This window comes from Thalassophryne amazonica, chromosome 11 (assembly GCF_902500255.1).
Source record: "Thalassophryne amazonica chromosome 11, fThaAma1.1, whole genome shotgun sequence".
In the NCBI taxonomy this organism is placed as follows: Eukaryota; Metazoa; Chordata; class Actinopteri; order Batrachoidiformes; family Batrachoididae; genus Thalassophryne; species Thalassophryne amazonica.
In genome coordinates this window covers 74,447,464-74,454,405 of record NC_047113.1, presented here as the reverse complement: position 1 = coordinate 74,454,405, position 6,942 = coordinate 74,447,464, and positions in this window count along the sequence as shown.

Below are 6,942 nucleotides of genomic sequence, written 5' to 3'. Positions count from 1 at the left end.
GGTTTTATAGTCGAGGCGATGATGAAGTCTGGAATTTATTTCTGTAGCAAAGGACTGGTGCTTTAAAAATGGGATATGGTCTGTTCGTGCCGTTTTGTTATGTGGTGTGTCGTGTCTTCACCCTTATTTTCAAGAGGATCATTCATCTGGCCTCCCCAGTGCAATCAAATACACAAATACATAGTTTTTATCAGGCGTTCTTTAGTTATTGTGTGGAAACAAAAATCAAGATGGTGGTCATATATCTTCCTCTAGCTTCCCCCAACTGTCTACCAAGAAATGATTTCAATCTTTAATTACTGTGCAGAAATTAAATTCAAGATGGCGTCTGTAAACGTCATGTTGGATGATGGCCATTTTTGAAAGTAACATTCATTTAAACTTCAACACAACACCTTGAAATGGTTTTAATCAGACGAGGTGTTCTTTAGTTATTTTGCAGAAATGAAAAGTTTATACATGGACACCTGAGCAGACAGGGTGAAAACGTAAACCCAAACTTTGTTGAGCGGCGGCATAAAAATGCTATCCAGAGAAACAGTTTGTCATTTATAGACAGCATATGTTAATGGCTCCAGGTGACTCAAGTTGGTTTTTACTTTGTGTGGACACGTACTGACACACCGAGGAGAGTGATGACTGACCAGCAGGAAGACAACACTTCTCCAAAATTAACATTTTCATGAAATGTCACATGACCACCAATGTTTTCCAAACATACCACGATACATAAATGTCTAATCAGAGAGACCACACTGACATGACCTGCTAACTTCAAACTAACGCAGAACCTTTAACATACTAGGTGACTTCCCTTCAGCCACTGCCGTCCACTGTCTTTCCATGAAACACCAGACCTATGTTGATTCTAGGCTGAACATGTTCTTACACAAAGGCCTTCTTAGACTCTGAAGATAATTTCAGGATTCAGTACTTGCTGCTCAGTAACCAGAAAAATCTGGAGACACACCCAAAGCCAACCATTGACCACCATTGCTCTCTGGGACATCCTGACAATTTGCTGCATCCCCAAGAAATTCCTGGACATCACAACCAGTTCATATGCAGGTACTGTGAGTGCTGTGCAGAGCAAGGGCACAGTCTCTCAACTTTTCATAGTTTATACTGGCAACCATCAGGATTGGGTCCTGGCTGCAACACAGGTCCATTCTTGAATGGCCGGGATGTTGGGTAGGGTTGTGGATTTTAAGTCAAGGGCATTCACATCTCTAGGTCCTTGACCTTTGATATTGAGAGACACCTGGGATTAGCTTGTGGAGTCATGAGGTCGTGTTGCAGGAGAACGAAGGTCCAAGTCTTTAAGATACTGGTACTTCCTGTCTTACTGATGCTAACCAGTGACCAAAGGGGATGCCTAGATGTCTTTGGTACTCTGTCTCCTCTGAGGATCTTGGATACACCTGGAATGATTTTGTGTCAAACAAATGCCTATTTACAGAGACTGAGAGGAGGTCTACCACTTGCATCAAGAGCAAACACCAACTCAGACATTTTAGGCTTGTAGAGCATTTATCTGGGCATGATCTAGTGTGCAAGTGCCTCAGTGTTGATGACCCCAGTGGCTGGAAAAGGTCAAATAGACAGCCACATTTTCACCTGGTTATCGCAGATAAACTGTTACTTTCGAGAGGTAAAAAGTGACTATTTGTTTGCATGGCGGTTGCCATCCAGGACACCAGGCAGTTCCGTGGTGCGGTGGATGCAGTGGCATATGGCACCAGGATATGCTCCCAAACCAGAGGCTTGGTTTGATTGAATACTACAAAGATTTCCTGACTGAATGCAAAGTGAAGCATTGCTTAAAATACATCAATAAAATAAAAATCTCCATCGGCACATCGTGAAACACGTATAAATGTTTCAGGTTTGGTTGTGAGGAGGCGAGAGTCACTTTTTGTTGATTACATCCCCACATACCGTATTATCGTGGCAGACTGAAATATCACCACAGACGCAGTAATCCATTACCGTGGATGGAGATACACTCCAAGTGTTTGTGACATCTGTTTTCATGATTGATTGGATATTCCAAATATATTACAGAGTACAATTTTTAAAACCTAGACCTTCCCCGTCTCCCACAGTTAATGAGACCTTTATTTTTTATAGTAGCACAATAAAACCATGCAGAACCCTTCAGGTTTAAAATGTGATTGGCTGAACTTGCCAATGTATGAGTCCTCTTCCAACGATGGTAAAACAAAATTTTAAAAATCTTCCAAATGCAACAACTGGATAAAAACCTATTTGAGAAAATAACAAGATCAACAAGTTATTGGAGTTCCAACCACAACTTGTGGTTGGAACTCCAATAAGACCTCCCAAAATCTCATTTATTCACAGTCCTGTTGCGCATTTGCGTTATATGTTGGAGAGCACAGAATATTAGTCAAGTCTAGGAACATGCGCTGGTACCACGCTTGGTTGCATCCACAAGAGCATGGAGGCGCCTTGAATCTTAGATGGCAACCACTCAGATGGTTACTTTCAAGAGCTGAGGATAAAGTGCTTATCTGCCTATCTGACACAGTCAGGTGAAGCATGGGTATGTCCTTCACCTACTCCAGCCACTGGGAACCTCAGCACTCAGGCACCTATGTAGTGGATCATTCAAAGAGAAATAGCCACATGGCAAAAACGTCTGAGCTGACGCTCCCTCACAATGGAAGTGATGCGTCTCATCTTGGTCTTCCAAGTAACTCTTCGTATGATACAACGTTATTCCAGTGGTACGAAGAGACCTGGTACCAAAGACATGCAGTCTTTGCCTTAGGTCAGTGGTCAGCATCCAAGTCTCAGAACCATAAAGCAAGACAAGAAGCACCAGCACCTAAAGACCTGGACCTTCTTTCTCCTGCAAAGACGGCATCACCAATAACCTCTGTCCAGTGACCTCATGACTCCATAAGGTTGTCCCAGGCACCTCTTGATCTCATAGGCTGAGGACCCAGAAACATGAATTTGTACAGACATTCACTTATCTCTGCATTGATATGCTACACTTTCACAACATACAGACATACTTCTGATGACTGGGTCCAGGAGGGCATTAAAAGCCTGAATCTTTGTCATGATCCTGGAACATTGCAAACCCAGACACTCAAATTCTTCATTGAGTTTCTCAAGTGCTGTAATCAGGGTATCACATGATCTCACAAAGATCATAGCATCGTCCATAATGTCAAGGTCTGTAAACCGCCAACAAAAACCATTTAAGTCACTGGTTTACACAACCCTTCCCAGCACCCAGTCCATGAAAACATTGAGTAGTGTAGGAGCCAGAACACATCCCTGAGGAACGCCAGTTTTCAGTGGGAATAATTCAGAGTCTCTGTCTCCACTCCATACTGCACTCGCAGTACCTGTGTATAAGCTGGCAGTGATGTCCTGAAACCACTTGGAGATCCCACAAATTCTCAGGATGTCCCAGAGAGCAGTACGATCAACTGAATCTAATACTTTGTGAAACTCAACAAAGGCTGCAAAGCAGCACTGCTGATATTCACGATTGCAGAAGCAGTGCCAATATTCATACTGGCATTGAGTGCTCACAGAGCTAGAATGCGTTCAACAGTTGGCTTCTTGGGCATGAAGCCAAACTGTTTCAGTCACTGAGCAGCAAGTAGCTGGAACTGAATCATATTAAGAATAATACATACAAGAGCCTTCTTTGTCACAGACATCAAATAACGCTAGAGGTGTCACAGTTCATGCAATCGCCCTTTCCCTTCTAGGACAGGTCCTTCCAGTCTCAAAGACTGAAACAAAGGTGGTTTGAAATGCCAGCATCGGGCTGACATACAAGTGATACTCTTCATCCCAATTCACAAAACGGTTCATATCCAGTGGGTACCAAAGGATCTCCCAAAGAGACCTAGTACCAAAGAATCCAACATCTGCTTTGTCACGGGTTGGTTGTCCAAGTCTCACAACCGTACAGTAGGACAGGCTGGTGTGTTGTGATTCTGAAGTGAACAGGCACTTCAAATGCTTTGGTATGTTGTGGCAATTCTTCCGTGGCAAGAAAGATAGTCTCTTGATCGATTCCCGGACTGGCTAGTAAATGCACGTCCATGGATGTTCAAGTAATGCCTGTGCATGAGTTTGTTTAACACTGGAATGCTGTTGCACAGCGACAAACACACGGCCTTGACAGATCCTTAGCCTGGTCCGTTGGATGGGGAAATCCCAGAAGATCAGGGTCTGAGGACCTGCTGCAGCCTTCATCTACCTTCAACCAGCCATTACCTCCTCAGCCTGATCCAACATTGAGAACTTCTTGTTTCACCAGAGCCTGATTAGCGTTTCATGTGTGGGGCTCCTGTTGGGCTTGATGGTTACAGTAGTGGCCATAGAGGCACACAAGGTCCACACTGTGTTTCACCCCAGCAGGCAATCCCCTAATTGAATCCACTGCCAAGGTGTAATGATGCAGATGAGGGGTTGGATCTTGACACCCAGGTTTGTATGTAAAAACCAAATCCTTAATTATCATTCTTCACATCATACATCGATGGTGAAGTGGATGTACCATATTTTAAAGGACTCTCAGGATCTATTATTGTTACTGTGATGCTCCTGTTATTTTTCAAGTTATTTCGATTTTTATGCTAGAAAACATCAACAAGAAATAAACAATGTGGACTGATTTAGTGTCTTGTCACCTTTATGGGAACACAATTCTGAACCAGCCGTACAATTACAGCATGGTCGGCTGGCACGTGCTGACTGATAGGATTATAATACGGCGTGCGTGGTTGGGGCTTTTGTCAGGATTTAAGACTACCTGTTAGTGCTATCAAAAAGAATAAATACAGATTCATGAATGCACATTTCTAACCAAAGAAAGCCTTTCTAAGACCTTTGTGTTCTGCCGTGCAGCTGTAAACGTTGTATTCAATTCTGATGGAAGTCGCCTCTCGCCAACAATGCAATTCTTCCACGCCAACAAAGCCGGAGAATTACAGACAATGTGGTCACCATTCGTCTTGTTGCTTGTTTACATAATACCGAGTCGCTCCTCAAGGAGCGTGAATGAAACGCTTTCATCAGCTCTCTGTAGAATCTTTGATTTGTTTCTTTGAATCTTTCACGATATGATGAGGATTGAAAAAAAAAAAGCCACCTGACAGTAAATGTAAAAGTCAAAAAAGCAGACGAAAGACTGGAGCCCCAACCTTCAGAGCGTGGGTGAGTTGCTGTCATGCACCGTCATGTTACGCGCCATTAATCGTTACGGCTGAGGCCAAGGACAATAAATGGACCAGAGCTGCACACAATGAACGACTTGTAAGTCCACAGACACCGAGACGTATTCTGCTGCAAGACAAAAGCTGGAAAACCAGCTTGGTGTTTCACAGCTTGTTTTCCATTCCACCAAAACCTCATGTCTCAAAAATACCACACATTGAAGGTCTTAAAAAAAAAAAAAAGAAGCTTTTTATTGCTGAGAGACGGTTTACTTTTGATACAGGTCACCAATTTCTGATCTGTAAACACGAGGTCAGAGAATAAGTCTGGCAGCACATAGTTTTTCTTAAAACCTGAGTGAAGGCGATTTATTTATTTATTTATTTGCATTGTGTACAGTGATGAGCAAACATCATTCACCGCAGTTCAGATTCAAGGAAAAAAAAAAAAACAGCAGACTGGAATATTTGTTTTACAACATGCTCCCATATTGGCCTGAATCCAAGATGACCCTGATTATAAGACCGCCCTCATTTTTCAAAACATGTTTTTGAAAAACAGTTTCTGAAGAACAATCTTTTCATTCATTCATTCATCTTCTATCGCTTAGTCCAATTAAGGGTCGCGGGGAGCTGGAGCCTATCCCAGCAGTCATAGTGCGTGAGGCGGGGTACACCCAGGACAGGACGCCAGTCTGTCGCAGGGCCACAAACAGATAAACAAACACAGACACACCCACATGCACACCTATGGACAATTTAAAGATTCCAATCCACGTAACCCGCATGTCTTTGGATGTGGGAGGAAACCGGAGCACCCGGAGGAAACCCACGCAAACACGGGGAGAACATGCAAACTCCACACAGAAAGGCCATGGGAATTGAACCCACGACCTTCTTGCTGTGAGGCAACAGTGCTAATCACTAAGCCACTGTGCCACCCAAGAACAAATCTTGTTTTTGAAAATGAAAATGTTTCAGTTTATTTCAGTTTTCAATTTATTTTCATTTATATAGCACCAAATCACAACAGAGTTGCCTCAAGGCGCTTCACACAAGTAAGGTCTGACCTTACTAACAGAGCAGTAGTGGTAAGGAAAAACTCCCTCTGAGGAAGAAACCTCAAGCAGACCAGACTCAAGAGGTGACCCTCTGATTGGGCCATGCTACAGACACAAATTACAGAACAATTCACAAAACGAACATACAGGAAATGCTGTTGATGCACAGGACAGGAGGGTCTCCAGCACAAATACCACACTTATCTCTGGATGTAACTGCACCTTAAACAGAGAGAAAAAACAATCAGGCATCACAAAGACAAGAAATACAGTATAATTTGTCAGCATTAAAAAACAAGAAAAACAGGAAATACAAAGGTGATCGCCGGCCACGAGCCCTAAGCTTCACTAAAAGACCCAGAATTTAGGTAAAGTTGAGGCTGTGACACGGTCCGTTTCCTAATAAAATGAATTAAAAGAGTAAAAAGTGTAACGCGGAAAACAAAACTATACCAGCATAGAACTATACTATACCAGTATGCTAGCCATACGAAAGGGAAAATAAGTGCGTCTTAAGTCTGGACTTGAAGGTCTCCACAGAATCTGACTGTTTTATTGACGCAGGGAGATCATTCCACAGAACAGGGGCACGTTAACAGAAAGCTCTATGACCCGCAGACTTTTTATTCACCCTAGGGACACAAAGTAGTCCTGCACCCTGAGAATGCAGA